Here is a 16,980-nt window from a genome sequence, read left to right on the forward strand (position 1 = left end):
GCACACTCAGCATCACCAAGAAACCAGGCAGGGACACTACTTTTAGTACTTGTATACTTTTAGTACATGCAAGTACTAAAATGACTATGCAGTAACAACTGCGCAGTCAGCATCTCATGTAGACATGGCCACTGTCACTATGCTATGGTTACCATATTTTCAAGATAAAAAAAGAGGACAGCTGTGGGGGGAATGGGTCAGGGAGCTGGGGGTGTGTGTGTGTATATGATTGTGGGAGGGGCCTGTGCCCTCCTTCCCCTCCCCTGCCTCTGCCCCTTACTCCTAAGGCCCTGCCCCCCAGCACTGCCAGTGCCCTTCACTACTGACCCAGAGACCCCTGTTCTTCCAGCCCTGTTGCCCATGCATTCCTGCACACATACACACACACACACCTGTGTGCAGAACATGTGACCCCCAATAGCCATTCACCTTGCCCACTGTTCCCAGCCCCAAGCATCCAAGCTGCTTTTGCCTAGGAAACACAAAGGCAAAGTAAAAACCCAGACATTTGCTCGCATTTTAAAAGCCCACCCGGCCATGAGAACAGGGGTACAAAAAAGAGGACATACCTGGGAAAACCCAAGCATATAGTAACCTTAGGCTTTTCAGGAGGCAGCAGCTCTCCCTCCTCATTCTAGTAACCCAATATGCCTCATATGGAAGGATGATGGAGAATGCCAGTGCAGACACTACCACTCCCCCATCTTCTTTCATCCTGTGAGCCCTAAGTCAGGCAGGCCCATTCTTTCTAAGAGGCCTGAGAATGAGTATGGGGGGTTTCAGTAGAGCCCCTTCCTGGCCTGGGAAAGGATGGAAAACACTCCTGAAACTAAAGGTGCAAGAGGAACAGCAGAGAGCAGAAAGTGGACTCACTGGAACAGGTGTCAGTAGCCCACAGCCTGTGGCTTACGCTAGAACATCACTGTGGAGCAGCGGTGCCCTCGGGCAGGCAGTGCAAGCTCCTGGTGGGAGCAGGCATCAGAGTTTCGTTTTCTACCCATATGGCAGCTATCAGCCTGGAAACTGTCCCCACTTCTGGAGTGGGGGAGTTCAAAAAGCAAGAGCTTAAAGAAATCATGGCTGCCTATACACATGCTTGGGGGTGGGTGGGGAGGGGAAGCATTTTAATTAGAGCGGTTCCCAGGCAGTCACTCTAATTAAAATGCCTCACCATCACATGTATTAAGCACCCATGTGGTTAAAAATTGCTGCTGGACCCTTATCTAAACTTCATTTGATGAGATTTAGTTAAAGCACCCTGTGGCCATTTTAAAATGCGCAGCGGCTTAATACATGTGATGCTGTGGTGATGCTGCAGCATTCTAATTAGAACGTGGAGCAGACTCCATTAATCATGTCTGCTACAACGTATTCTAATTAGAACACCAATGAACATGTGTATAGGTAGCCCATATTAAAGAAATCTTCATGACTTGGGGGCCAGCACTAACTTGGGGGCTCTTCCCCCAAAGCTTTGAATTTTAGGGGTGGGCAGCAGTGAAGCTGGCAATACCCCCTCCCCCAGCACCAGAGTAATTCCAGCCCTTGAGGGAAAATTAGAGATGGGTCAGAGATGATTCCAGTCCTCATAGGAGTGAGTCATGGTTTGTGGCAGGTTTGTGGCATGTCTGGCATATGTGGAAAGAGGTAACAAAAGAGTGAATGATGTATGTATGTAACAACATGAAGGAAGACAGTCCTCTTGCAGCAGGTGAAAATAGCCTTTTGTGATTTAATGGTTAAAGGCTGCAGCGACGTCGAGTCAGTTACCAAATACTAGATCATGCTTCACCCTGATGGCTGAAGACTGCAAGCAATGACCCCCCTGAAGATTGCAGACCTCAAAGCCAGAAGATCTTGCCCTCAGGGAGTTCTCTGGCCTTTTGTGACACTACCTGCTGGTTGGGCTGTCTCCTGACCTCTCTCTCCAACACCCCTCCTATGGAACAGCCAGCTGCATGGGAGTGCACCTTAACTCCTGAATGATGCATCCTAAAAGGAGCCTCGCTCCTCCCTGTGCAGTAGGTCTCCCATCTGCCTTCTCTGTCTGCCCTCTTTGTTGAGTTTAACTACACGGAAATAAAGTTGCAAACAGTCACAAAGTACAATAAGCAGCCTCCACCAGACCACATTTTTTCCTAACTCTATTTATATTTTTCCTAAACCATTTTAGATGTAGGTATAACCTCTGGTGCAACTTTCTCAAATTTCCTGTAGTGCAGTAGGCAACTGGAGAGAAGAGAGTGCATTCTGGACAAAGCATTCAATATCTTCTTAAAAAAGGAAGATTTTTTTAGGGAACATTGGCAGCAGCTGCTGCAGAGAAAAGAGAGCAGTCACTTAATATGGAAGAATGAAGCAAGGGTTCTCCACAGGACAGGATTTGATTTTGTACAGGGAACATCTTTGAATTTCCAGTCCAGTCTTATAATTACTCAGCCAAAATGGAGTCATGTGATCACTAGACCACATGTGGTCTTCTCTTCCTAGTGATCACATGGCCCTTGTGGCTTGAAGAGCAGCTGTCTGAACCAGTCTCCACCATCTGTAAGCAAAGCAGAGAACTACAGCTGTCTTGTCCATATGCTTAGCCCAAGGGATTCCAGCCCTCTCCTTATCCCCAGATTTCTTGGAAAGAAGGTAGATTCAAGTTTAGTGAATTTACTGACCACTAACCCAGAATCCCAGCTAGCAAGGGTCTTCCACACTAATGGCCCACTGCAGGCTCTCTAGGGGTCCATCATCTTTATAAGAGCACTAGTGAATTGCCCATCAAGAATGATGGGGGGCAGGCGGGGATGCAGGAGCACTACCACCCACCATGCTACCACCGCTTATCAGGAGCTGGGGGGGAGCTTGCCCTGCCACCCCTTTCATCCCTCTCCACCAGCATCACATGCTGCCGCTGCTTCCAGCATCACTGGCTTTGCCCCTCTGCCCCCCCAGCCCTACTCCTTGGAGGCAGAGTGCTGCCATAATGGCAGGGACGGAGTTGCGGGGGGGGGAGATGCCAATGCTGTTGGCCTCGCCCTCCCACTCTGTCCCCTCCATCCCTACAATCATGGTGGCTTTCTGCTCCAAGGAGCACAGCCAGGGGGAGAGGGGCCAGGCCAGCAGTGCTGGCCTAACTCCCCCACTTCATTCCCTCCATCTCTACTGTCATGGCAATGCTTCCACACTCCGGTTGTTTCACTACCCAATCAGAGTGCTGCAAGAGCATTACAGACAGACAGACAGATGGACTAAGCCTTTTCTTATATAAGAATTCAGTATTCATACTAGATGGACTTTCAATGCCACGTGAAAATCTTAACAAAAGATCCAGTTAGAAACAAAATGACATTCATAAAACAGGACTGCCCCTGTCTTATTCTTTCCACTTACCTCCCCTGGTCTTACAACCAGTTGTCCTGTGCTACCCAGAGAGGAACGACTGTCTTCTTTTCTCTGTGCCTCAGATCTCAAACTTTCATCTTCAAGACACTTCTCAGCCAGCGATGCTTGTAGGTCTCTAAGGCCATCCCCAGTCTGAGCAACAAATGCTTCTTGTAGTTTTTCAAGAGGTTCTGTTTTTATGGAAATGAATCGTAAATGATCAGACACCAAGTCTTGAGCAATGGGTACGTTTGATTCTAACATGAGGGATTATTTTCACAGGCAGCTCCTCTGTCTCTGATGGGGTCTCATTTGCACTTGAACCCCGGATAGCTTTTTCAGAACTCCCTGTCTTATGCTCTGCACTAACAGACTCTTGGGAAAGAGCTTTGTCAGCAATTCTGTCTGGCTTCATCATACTTTGGCTCAGTGTTGGTGGACTGGCACTAACAGCCTGTAAAAGGGGGCAATCGGAGAGTTCCTCAATTATTATAGTAGCCACTTCTTGAGGAAAAAGTACATTGAAATCTTTTACATCATCATAAAGGTCTTACTCAGATCCAGTTTTTTGTAAAATATTCCTGGAAAAAGAAAGAACAACTCAATTAACTGCTTCTTCATGTTCTGGATGGAGATGTTCTTTATCTGTAGCTGCCACAAGGCTGATTTTATGTTTGGACAGGCCTTGTCCCATGGCATGTTTAAGGTTCTCAGCAATTTCATTCACTTCAACTCTTGATAAACATCTTCTATATTTTGGGCTTCTGTCATCAGTTGAACTTAAGACCACAGGAATATGTGGGTTTAAAGTTGGTTTTGGAATCTTCTTTATCATGCTAAGATCAGCAGGGAGTTTTTTGACAATCCTAACACCTTCTGTTGTTGAAGATGATGTAGGCAATGCCTCTTCCTCTGAACTGGTTTGAAATTCAGGTTTGGGAACTTCTTTTGCTATTGAAGCTGCTATTTTATGAGCTAAAATATCTTTCCTATTTGTTAGGGCTCTGCAAACAAAAATGTCAGAATGGGAATGTTCTCCAGTGCTTGTGCAAACTGAAGGGAACAGGTCTCCCATAGCTTGGCTGTCTTCAGTGTTTAAAAATTCTCCTTCACTGATATCTTCTTTCATGTTGATCTGATATTTTGACAGGAGTACTTGCAAAGCACGTAGTATATTTCTAATTGCATCATTCAGTAACAAAGTCTTTTCTGCATCCAAATTCACAGTGGGAAAGCGGGAAGAAAATGATGACAAAAGATTTGCTGCTAGTTTTTCTATGATAAGAAGAACTATTTTACTAAGATCTGATGATAACCTGTTTGGGTTATCCAAAGGCTCAGTAATGTGTCTTAGTGTATTTTCAACAATACTGGCAGCTTCAGCACAGTGGTGAAGTGGTAATTCTCCAGAAAAAGAGTTCTGCAATGGATGCCCTGAGCTTCAGAAATAATCATGCACCTACTTCTTAAACACTTCTGCATGTTGAATTTAGACTGAAACTGTGTCAAAAGCTTGTTATAGACCAAATCAGCAATTGCTTGAATCATACCATCCTCCCTGGAATGCGGATGTTCGATATGTTGGCTGGAAGAGTTCTCATCTTCAGAGATTTTTGCCTGAACTTTGCTGATTACCTTCATGCGAGTCAAATCACATTCTGCAAGTTCCATTTTCTTTTCTGTAGCGGAAGATGTGCCGGCGGTGGCAGGGGGCATGTTAGATAAAAGCCTGCTGATTATATCTTCCAGAAATCTGTGGCATACCCCCAGAGTAGATGGTGTGGGACTTTGGCATCAGGCATTGCTTTTGGTAGCATCTTCTAAAAGCGTCTCATCAATTTCCCCACATTCTAGTGGTTTATACAGAGCTGAAGAGGGTGCTTTTGTTAAGGGTTCTTCCTGTTGGTAATCAGTAATTTCTCTCCTTATCAAAACACGTAAGATCTCTGCTGACACATTCTTGTTGCTTTTCATGTCTGCATAAACTGAGACTTTGGAAGCACTTTCTTGCAGAAGGTCAGATAAACTGGAGTGAATAATTTTTGCCATCAAGGTGTCTATGTCGGGGGGGAGACCCTGATCTTCAGAAGGCTGCAGGTCTGTGGCCTGACATGCATCACTTATTTAACATTGAATCAATGTAATCTGTGCTGAGACTTGAAGGATCACTTCCAGGGATTGCGCTGTCTTGAGCATGTAGGTTTTGTGAAGGGACCAATTTGCTCATTAGTTCATCACATATTTCTCTCAAAAAAGCATCAGCATAAATACTAGACAGTGACTGCAAGGGCTGAGGCTCAATTGCGTATGTTGGCAGGGGCTTTCTGTGAGCTCCCTGCACTGCCTTATGTGGTACTTCCTCTTCAGGAAATATCTTTCTGCATGATGAAAAGAAGGGCTTTCTTGCAAGCTGCCTGCCAATCTGGGGTAGAGTTACTCTGGAGAAGACTGCCCTTGGCTTGGTTAGTGTGTCCAGGGGGATGATCCTAGTGATCTGCTGGGTGTTCCCTTTTTGTCTGCAGGGGCAAACTTTTTGGCTTTGGGCTCCTCCTCTCTCATGTCTCTCTCAGCTATTTTTCTCTCTTCATATTGTATTATTGCTGGATATATGATGTCTGTTACCTCGGCCACAAACCATGTCATTACATTTGTTTTTCTGTAACGGACAAAAGAGAAAGGACAGTAAGTGTGTTAACTAATTCCTTCATTCTCCCTTCTGTAAATGGCAACAGCTGTTTACTAGGTGCGATTCAAACTTTTAGGATAAACAATAACCGCCCCCCATGAAAAGTGACATGTATTCACTGGAGCCTTTTGGATAGGGTGGGATATAAATCCAACAGAATAAATATAGGAAATAAAGAAACAGCCAGTTCAGGAAAGGTCAGTGAAGGACAAACTAGGATAAGCATTGCTTCTCTTAGAGTTTGTTTCTGAAGGGCCGACATGCAGCCTGAAGACCATGGAAGAAAATTCTGACCATCTTGAAGCCAGGGGAGGTTTGTCACCGATTTCAGCAGGGCCAGGATTCCCCCACATGAGCCTACAGATTACCTAATTTTGCCACTTTACCCTACTACAAGTGTCAGGGGGCCTAGGAGTTGGATACACCTCTCAACACACTCTGTGCAGTGGACCCTGTGTCCAGAGACTCTGCCACGTGCTGAGAGGGAAATGACAGGAAATCTTACTTCCATGTTTCATATTTGACCAGGTGATGAGGCCTGGCATTGGGACTGTCTCTAACCCCCACCCCTCCTACCCCCTGAGAAAGCACTGATCAATTAGTTCACTTCTCCTTACAGAAAAGAATCAATTAATTTGCAGACATTTTCTCCATCTTGCACTAAAACTCAAAAGCTGTGTCTTCCCTGGGCAGTGCTGCTCCCTGCTCTCTCTCAGGATGAGGCATCTAAACACTTCATCTGCTGTGCAGCTTTTATGCTTTTCAAGGACTGTGCAGGCTTTTGCTAATTAAACCTGTAGCCCCTGGTGCAGGAGGTAAAGAGTCTTTCCCCATTTTACACATAGCAGAAGTGGGTTAATGCTACTATCTACTAATCTGTGGCCACTGGGCTGTAGTGCCTTCTATAGTTTTGTCCCTCTGTTGTTTCCCTTGGTGTTAAGAAAAGAGTATCTGTCACACAACCAATTACAATACAGCACGTCTTCTAGCATTATATCCTGCTCACTTGTTTCCAAAAAAGAACGTGTAAGATTGTGTGGAACGATGGCATTTGGTGACTCCTGCACAACAATACATGTCATGGCAGGGTGAACTTTATCTTTCAGTTTTGACATCATTAGCTTCCACTTTTGACATCTCCCCATGCCCTGACTTCTTACCTGTCAGATGATCTTTTCTCATTTGTGTTTTTATTAATAATTGGCACAAATCTAGGCTGATTACCTGACATAAAAAACAATAAATTCTAGGATAGTCCTAAATGTTGAGTGTAAACTGCTTGTTGACCCAGACTCTGTTATAAAAACCCAACTCTGGGGGTGAGTAAAGGTAAAACTTGGTCCTACTGAATTAAATGGGAGTTTTGATGTTGACTTGGGTGTAGCCAGAGTTTTGCCTGAGGTGCATAACCATTTTAATGGAAAGATGGTGAAAAGACAGATACGACAGTAGAGATAGTACCTGGAGATCAGGACCTTCAAGCATTATAGAATTCCACTCATCAAATTTATAAACCGACAGGGTCCAGTTTCCTTCTGTGTTGTACCCTGATCCTGCAAACATTGATGCAGCTTGCTAAGAAACAATCATGGGAGCAGACCTACTGAGCTCCCTGGGATCACAGACACTCTTGAAATAAAGCATGTGCGTGTTGTTAGATTGGAGCTGTAATCATCAACTTCTTTATGAAATTCTAAACAAAATTGCCAGCAAATCCATTGGCTACTAAGGGTGTGCAAAATAGACCCTATTTAATTTGGATTCAGATTTGGCTCAAATCAGGGAGTGCTTTGATTTGTTGATTCGGATCACTGTCCCCAATTCGATTCGGCTGAATCCAAATCTGAAGATTCAATGCTGATTCAGAGAATCGGCAATTTGACCATAGACACAGCTTTACGTGTTTTTCCTACATACCTCAAGGTACAAGGCACAGCTTGTGAATGCTGTGATGGTGGGGTAGATGGAGCCACCCACAGGAGCGCAGGGTGGCCCCTGCATGCTCAACAATGAACCCAGAAGTGGACTGGAAATACTTCTGATCCACTTCTGGGTCCGCTGGGGAGCACACGGGGGGGAGGAGGAGGCAGCATGCTCCCTGGCAGACCCGGAAGTGGACTGGAAGTGTTTCTGGTCCACTTCCAGGTCTGCTGCCGAGCGCTGTGGGATGCTCCATCTGCCCCACCATCGCATCATTCATGACCTACCTGCTACCTAGAGGTATGTAGAAAAAACATTTAAAGATGTGTCTATGTCCAAATCGCTGAATCTTCCTGAATTCATAGATTTCATAGATTTCATAGACATTAAGGCTGGAAGGGACCTCGGGAGATCATCGAGTCCAGCCCCCTGCCCAAAGGGCAGGAAGTCAGCTGGGGTCATAGGATCCCAGCAAGATAAGCATCCAATTTACTCTTGAAGGTGTTCAACGTAGGTGCTTGAACCACCTCCGCTGGCAGACTGTTCCAGACCTTGGGGGCTCGGACAGTAAAGAAATTCTTCCTTATGTCCAGCCTAAAACGGTCTTGCAGGAGTTTGTGACTGTTCGACCTCGTCATCCCTTGGGGCGCTCTGGTGAACAAACGTTCCCCCAGATCCTGGTGGTCACCCTTGATAAACTTATAGGTGGCCATCAGATCACCCCTGACCCTACGCTTTTCCAGGCTAAAGAGTCCCATGTCTCTCAGCCTGTCATCGTAAGATCTGTTTTCCTGACCTCTGATCATGCGTGCGGCTCTCCTCTGGACTCTCTCAAGCTTCTCCACATCCTTTTTGAATTGTGGAGCCCAAAACTGGACGCAGTACTCCAGCTGCGGCCTCACCAAGGCCGAGTACAAGGGGAGAATGATGTCCTCGGATTTGCTCGAGAAGCATCTATGGATGCAAGCCAGCATTTTGGTTGCTTTATTAGCCGCAGCATCACATTGCAGGCTCATGTTCATCTTGTGGTCAATGATGACCCCCAAGTCTCTTTCTTCTGTAGTGCTATCCAACGTAGCACTGCCGAGCCTATAAGGATGCTGCAGGTTTTTCCTCCCAAGGTGGAGAACCTTGCATTTTTCGGTGTTAAACACCATGAGGTTCTCGTCCGCCCATTTGCTGAGCTTGTCCAGGTCAGCCTGGATCACCTGCCTATCTTCTGGCGTGGATGCTTTGCCCCAAAGTTTGGTGTCATCGGCAAACTTGGCCAGTCCACTCCTGACTTCAATGTCCACATTGTTAATGAAGATGATGAACAGTATGAGTCCCAGGACAGAGCCTTGAGGGACCCCACTGGTCACAGGGCACCACGATGAGTGACTGCCATCAATCACAACCCTCTGGGTCTGACCACGGAGCCATTTCCCAGCCAGCGGATCGTGGGGGAGCCAAGGCCACAACTGGGCAGTTTGGCCAAGAGGTGATCATGGGATACCAGATCAAAAGCTTTTTTGAAGTCAAAATATATGACATCAATCTCTTCTCCCTGGTCCAGATGATAGGTCACCTGGTCATAGAAAGAAATGAGATTGGTCAAACAAGACCTACCCGCATCAAACCTGTGCTGGCTATCCCTTAGAATGTTAGCCTGGGCCAGTCCCTCAAGGATGGCCTCCTTAATAAACTTTTCTAGGATCTTCCCCAGGATAGAAGTCAGGCTAATGGGCCTGTAGTTAGCCGGATCCACTCTCCTCCCTTTCTTGAAGATCGGCACCACATTGGCCTTCTTCCAGTCTTCCGGCACTACACCAGAGCGCCAGGAGTTTTCAAAGATCCGTGCCAGGGGCTGGGCTATGACGCTCGCCAGCTCCTTGGGTACCCTGGGGTGCAGATTGTCAGGGCCGGCTGACTTGAAGGTATCCAGCTTCTCAAGATGTTCCTTCACGAGGTTAGCATTGATGGAGGGTAGGGGATCCCCCTCACCTGGATCTCCCTGTCCCATAGCAGGCATGGGCGTCCCATGGGACTGATGAAAGACTGACGCAAAGTACCTATTTAATAGGTTGGCTTTTTCCTGGGTGTCAGTTGCCAGTTGCCCCATCTGGTTTAGCAGGGGTCCAACATTGCCCTTGCTTTTCCTCCGGCTCCCCACATATCTGAAAAAGGACTTTTTGTTGTCGTTGATGCCTGAAGCTAGTTGGAGTTCAGTTGCAGCCTTGGCTTTCCTGGTTTGCTCCCTGCAGGACCGGACCAGCACGGAGTAATCCTCCTTGGAGGTGAATCCCATCCTCCATCCTTTGTAGGCTTTCCTCTTAAGCCACAGGAGGTCCGCTAGGTCCCTGGAGAGCCAGGGGGGCTGCTGTGCCTTCTTGCTGCCTTTCCTCCATTGTTGGAATAGATTTAGCTTGTGCACTGAGGATCGCTTCCTTGAGAAGGAACCACTCTTCTTGAACTCCCAACTCCCTGGGGTCATGGTCCCTGAGGGCCTGACCGACTAGCCTCTTGAGCTTGTCAAAGTCGGCTTTTCTGAAGTCAAGGACTTCTGTGTTGCTGACTGACTTGCCAGCTTTACGGCGGATGGTGAATGTGATCAGCTCGTGGTCACTGTCAGCCAGCTTCCCATCGATCACTTGGTCGCTGATTAGGTCATCCCCTGTAGCCAGTACCAGGTCGAGCAGTGCTTTGCCTCTCATTGGCCCATAGACTTCTTGAGTCAGGTAGAGTCATCCACGCACAAGAGAAAGCTTTGCGACCGCTCGGATTTTGCTGAGTGATCTTCCCACGAGATGTCCGGGTAATTGAAGTCACCCATGACAACCAAGGTCCTGGAGCAAACGGCCTCAGTCAGTTCCCGGGCGAACTCCTGGTCAAGCTCAGGACTTTGAGTGGGAGGTCTGTAGTAGACTCCCACCGTTGTGTCCCCTGTGCCGTATTCCCCATGAATTTTTACTTAGAGGGTCTCTAGCTGTCCATGCCGGTCGCCAACATCAGCTTGCAGGGACATGTAGCTTTCCTTCACATAGAGAGCTACATCCCCGCCGCTTTTGTCAACACGATCCCTCCTGTACAGGGTATAGCCCTCTATCCCCGTGGTCCAGTCATGGGTGGAGTCCCACCAGGTCTCCGTTATCCCAGTGACATCATATTTCTTTGCACTGAGCAGGAGGACGAGCTCGTCCTGCTTGTTGCCCAGGCTCCTGGCATTAGTGTACAGGCAGGCAAGTGTCCCCTTGGGGGCTCTTGCCTTGCCCACAGATTGTGCCAGGGCTGAGGCAGGGGTCGGCTCCCTTAAGTGCCTTGGTCCGCTGGCTTTGCAAGGGTCACTCAGTGGGCCAGCAGGGGCAGTAGTCCCCCCATCCCCCAGCGGGCTTAGTTTAAAGCCCGGTGGAGCAGGTCAGCCAGCCTGGCTGAGAAGAGCCTCCTCCCCAGGGGAGAGAGGTGGAGGCCATCTCTTCCCAGCAGCTCACTGCCTCTCTCACCAAAGAGCAGGCTGTGGTCATGGAAGCCAAAGCCTTCCCGATGACACCAGCGCCGCAGTCTTTGGTTCACTGCGTGGATCCTCCTCTCCCTCCTCAGCCCATAGCCCGAGACTGGGAGGATCGACGAAAACACCACCTGAGCTCTCAGACCCCTAAGCCCCACTCCCAACTCCCCGTAGCGCCTCATGACCTGGCTGGGGGTGCTCCAAGCCATGTCATTGGTGCCCACGTGAATAAGGAGCATGGGGTAGTGGTCTGTGGGCCGGAGGAGCTGCGGGATCCTCTCCGCAATGTCTCGGATGTGGGCCCCCGGGAAGCAGCAGACTTCCCGAGCTAAGGGGTCGGGGCGGCAGATTGCCCCCTCGGTCCCCCGCAGGATGGAGTCTCCCACAACAAACACCTTTCACTTTGACTTGGGGAGAGCGGGGCCAGTAGCTGCAGTCGAGCCTGGGTTGCCTGCGGGAACTGGCAACTGAGCAGTCTCTGCTGGGGCTGCAAGAGGTGTGAACCTGTTGCTAAGCTCCGGCGAGGGAGGGCCCTTGGTGCGGCGAGCCTTTGGGCCCTTGACCACCTTGGTCCATGCCCCTGACTGGGCAGAGCGGGAGGTCCCAGAGTCCTCCTTAGTCGTGGAGGGAGACGGAGCTCTCCCCTGCAGCTCCCGGAGAAGGGCCTGGCAGTAGGAGTCTATCTCCTGCTCGCAGTCCCTGATGGCACGCAGTCTCTGGACTGTGGCCTGGAGCTCCTCCAGCTTGCGCGCCAGAGACCCCAGGAGGGAGCAGACCCCGCAAGGGGAGGTGGACATGCTCCCGGGTCCCAGAGCCTGAAAAAGGGACAGGCAGCCCCTGCAGCTAAGAGCCAGGGGCTCCGTCTGTGTGGAGCCTGGAACCATGGGCTCCGTCTGGGCGGCCGTCTCTGAGGTGCCCAATGAGGGGGCCGCAGAGCCCGAGGGGACCCTCGGGGTGCGGTGCGTGCCCATCCGTGTCATGCCTCTGGTAGGCTGGCTACGGCTGGGGCTGGCTATGGCTGGGGGGGTCGCAGGCAGGGTCTCGTGCCCTCCCGCGCCCTCCCCCGTGCGAACTCCACGCTAACTCGAGCACCTGTTTGCGCAGCCTGTTCGTGCGGCTCCGGTAGCTGGCTCCCTGGGGGGCTGGGCCAAGTAGGGGCCTGGGTGGGGGCTTGAGCCGGCCCGGCACCAGGCAGCGGCCTCCTCCCAGGGAGCGAGGAGTTAACCCCTTCCCACCACGAGCCCGCTTACCTCCAGCTGTGCTGGGGGTCGGCAGGGGGCTCGGCGGTTGCTGAGGGGGTGTCTGGGAGGGTTCCAATTCAATTCAGAGAAATTAAAGGGTCTCCTGATTCAATTTGGATTTGGAGATTTGGCCACCAAAAGGGGCTGAATTTTTCCAAATTGAATCGGTGACTAAAGTTTTGCACAACCCTCTTGGCTATTATTGACTCTACCTGTTTACTAATTACCTCGTTAAGGTATATATGATATATATATATATACATACATATATATATATAAAAATTGTACTATGGCTTTTTTCTAACCTTCATTGCTTTATGAAGCATATGTTGTTTCTTTTTGCTCTGTCGCTTTCTCTGTCCATCCATCTGATGTTTTTCTTCTAAGAAGCTTTTGAATTTTTCATAGTCACTGTAAACCCTGGCTAAATCTCCTGAGAAACATGTAAACAGTTGGTTAATATCACTTCTGCTGCAATCAATTTCTGCTCCACCCATCCCCTCCTTTACCTAGGCTTCTTTTTGCTAAAGTGATTGTAACATTTTTTAAACAGATTCCAATAAATTGCTAATACCATTTGTCAGCTATAGGTTGGAGGTTTGCAAACTTTCAGTGGAGTGTATTGCTGATGAATTAACACAGGCCACATCCTGTCTTTTTGAAGGCACAATGAGAGTGGAAGGATGCACCTTTCCCTTCTGAGCCAGGAAGAGGACCATGGTCCATATCTCTCTTTTCTATGAGATGTTCTAAGTCATCTTCTCCGTGCATTTTATAGTAAGGCCTGACAGTGGGATATAGATATCCAATTGAGTGCCTGGATGCTTGGCAAGGAGCCAAGAATGAGGAAAAATGGAACAGGGACAAGGCCAAGTTGGAGGAGACCCAAAAGCAGAGGTCAGGTTTGTTGAGGAGGAAGAATGGACACAGGGCCCTGGGGTCACTAGAATGTACCCCGGGATAGACCTGAATATCCATGAGTCTCCCCACTTTTTTGCTGTCAGCAAATTTTTGTGAGCCTTACTCATAAAGTGTGCCACGCCCGCCTTTCCTTTCTCTCTCTCTCTCTTCCCCTCTCTCTCTAGACTGGTGGACAGAGAGGCAGACAACCCATTGTTGTTGTCAGTTCCCGAGTCAACCCACTTCTCCTAATTTCTACCAGGTGCCATTTATTGACCCCTTTTCTCCTTGCCAGGTACTGCTGCTTGGTCTTTACTTGGTGCCTTCCCTTTCTTGCTGAATGCAGAGGGATGTAGACAAAGATTTCTCTTTGTCATGGCTCTTTGGCCAGATGATGAACTATTCATCTAGGATTCTTCACTTACATTTGTATTTTTTTTTTGTAATGTTTTCCTCCTATCAGTTGTATTCCTCATTATCTTCAACTTGGGGGAATTAGATGATTAGAAACACGGATCACGTAATGTGATGTCACGGCCATATAATTACAGGTTTAATCTCTACTCTCTTTGGCAGTAATTGGATCACAATCACGTTGTGCTAAGCAACCACCTGGCCATTGTCTCCTAGCATCAAATGCTCTGCCCCATGATTGGCTATGTCTGTCTAATTTAAATAAAAGCCATATCCTTCCTCCCAGTAGGGTTTGAATATTGTTGAAGCCATGATGGTCTGGGCAATATGCAAGGATAAAGGTGATTTTAGGGACATCTTTTCTTGGACCAACTGTATAGGTGGGAAAGAATTCCCCACTTCAATTTCTATTTTTTCTGTTGTTTTTCTCCCAGTCACAATCTTTTTGCTTAGTTAGACAAGTTTCTGGGCACCTTCTTCTGTGCCCTTGTCTAACATCACTCCCAAATTTTACACCTGCTCCAATAAGACACCCCCCACAAGACTCCCTCCCTTGCTTCTCACTTGCACTGCCTTTATCAGGCATGGAGACACAGAGTCCCTAGCCTCATGCTTGACTTCCTTAAATACCTCTTCCTCCTGCCCCACCCTTCACCTTCCTGACCCTGAGTCTCTGCCACTCACCTGAGCCCCCCTGGAAGGAACCTGAGGAGAATCCCAGTCCTTTGCTGCCTCTCCCCAGATCTCTTCAGGCACAGCTCAGCTGCTCTGCAGAAAGAAGTGTAGGAATATGGAAATGGAAGGAGGAGAAGGGAAGGAAGAATGAGAACAGTGAGGAAAGGTCTGGTGGAAGTCAGAGGATAGTCGGGGGAGCTCTTGTTGGATCTCCAGCAGTCTGTGCCTGATCCCCAGTGGCTGAAACTTGGAGCAGCCCCTGTTTTTGGTGCAGCAGCACCCAAGTCAGAGTGACAGCTGGAGAGACAGACAGAGCTCCAGGGGAATATGGGGATGAAAGTTCCCCATCCATCAAAAGGGTACAACTGGATATTCTATCCCAAGCCCAGACATGCCAGAGGGCCTGAACTGGCTGAGATTTGACAGAGCTCGCAACTGGCTTTTACACCAAAGTTATTACCATGTTGTTTCATGCTAGGGCCCTGTGACCTGGGCCTAAATTACAGACAGTGACTGAGAAGGGCCACAATCCTGAACTCATTAACTACAAGGAAGGGTTGGGGTACCAAGCAGAGAGAAAGGGCCTAACTGCACTACTTGGCCCAAACCTGAGAGTTATTGGGAGTGACACCTCCTGGGGGCAGGAAGGATGGACAGATAAGAGAGGTGGCCCTGGGACCAGAACTAGGAATCAGATTCTCCCTCACCTGTATCAGCTTCAGCCAGAGAGACCTGCCACCATGAAGGTCTGTTCAGGTCTGAGCCTCTGGCCTGGGGTTCTGGAACTTGCCCTGCTGGCTGATGTCAGCCTACTATGAGGTCACTGTCTCTCTGGCCCAATGCCTGGTATCCTACCAATGCATCTCTATGATTTCACTGTCTGTCCCACTGTAGCAGGGGGCCTGCTCCAGGCCGATCTCACTGTGGCCCGCCCACCTGTTTCTGGGCTAACTGCCCGCTTTCTCGCCCACCACGCTTTGTTGTTAATTGATGTTAATTAAGTGGGAGGCTGCCCATTTCTTGCCACAATGGCGGGGGTGCTATCTGTGGCTCCATTCCTCCCCTACACCACAGCCCAAGCCTCACAGATGGCATCCAGATGTTACTAACATCACCGGCTCCACACAGGGCCCCAGAATCCTACTAGTTGAACCCCACTTAGATCCCTCCATTCAGGCAGTCTATTCTGCCTTCATTCCCAGCTGCATAGTTCCCTGACCTGCTCCCCCTTATGGCTGTGGTCCCCCCAGGACCTTTGGCGACACTGGCCCTGGCCCTGGCCCACCTCCAGGCCAGTTGGAATCCCAGGCCCTCAGCTCTTGGGCATTCCTTGCGGCGGGCCCCCGGCCCTTTGACCTTTCCAGTTCTGGCCCCAGCATGGACCAGTTGGGGGATGTTGAGACAGGCTTGAGTCTATGGCTCCACTCTCTCACTGGGGCCCACCTTCCAGACCCTACAAGGTGGTAACCTACCTGGTTGTGGGAGCTGGGGTTAAGGCATCCTGACCCGCTGTTCACTGGGGTGGTAACTGGCCTGGCATTTCCTGGGGGCTCCCCTGCCACTGAGAGCCCCACCAGGCCACCCACTCCCAGCAGGGTGCAGTTTTAGGTCATGCCCAGGACCAAGGAGCCTCCTGACCATCCTCTACAGCTCCTCCCTTTCCTCCAGATGATAACAGCAGCCCTGCAGCCAAGCGATGTTGTTGCCTGGCCTTCCAGCAGCAAAATGCCCTGTTTAAATGGGTAGCCCTGAATCCAAAATGACTGCCCTAATCAGGCACCTGCTGGCTGCTGTCTTCAGGCCCTTAAAGTGGCAGGCAGAAACAGTGCCCTCCCACACACCCCCTCCCCACCCAGCTGGGCTCACCCCCTATCTGTAGCAGCACCATCCCCACCCAGCTGTGCTCATCCCCTATCTGTAGCAGGACCATCACCGTATAGTCTAGCATATCCCATCCCTGATGGTGCCCAGTGCCAGAGGCTGGAGAGAACAGTAAAAGAAAACCCAATCCTGGACAACTGGGGGACTAGTCTGGTCAGAGATGGGACAGTTCTGCTAAAGTCTGTGTAGTGAGTATGAGCTGTCCAGCATTGCGAGTGACATAACCAAGGGTGTTTATACACATGCTCCATCAGTGTGTGTGTTGGGGCAGGGGGAGGTGGCACTTTAGTTAGAGTGGCTCTGAGAGCCACTCTAATTAAAGCTCCCATACCATCATGTGCATCAGTGTCCCCATGCTAAAAAATGGTTGTGGGAGTGATTTAGCTACAGGTTGTTGAAAGACC

At 49.2% G+C, this 16,980-nt stretch overlaps 1 pseudogene; it reads right to left on the bottom strand.

Moving 5' to 3' along the window:
* LOC149865591 (fibrous sheath-interacting protein 2-like) overlaps positions 1 to 16,980 on the bottom strand; it is a 46,528-nt pseudogene that overhangs the window by 1,821 nt on the left and 27,727 nt on the right.

Source organism: Crocodylus siamensis, chromosome 4, assembly GCF_052110815.1.
Source record: "Crocodylus siamensis isolate JL-2025a chromosome 4, ASM5211081v1, whole genome shotgun sequence".
Lineage (NCBI taxonomy): Eukaryota > Metazoa > Chordata > Crocodylia > Crocodylidae > Crocodylus > Crocodylus siamensis.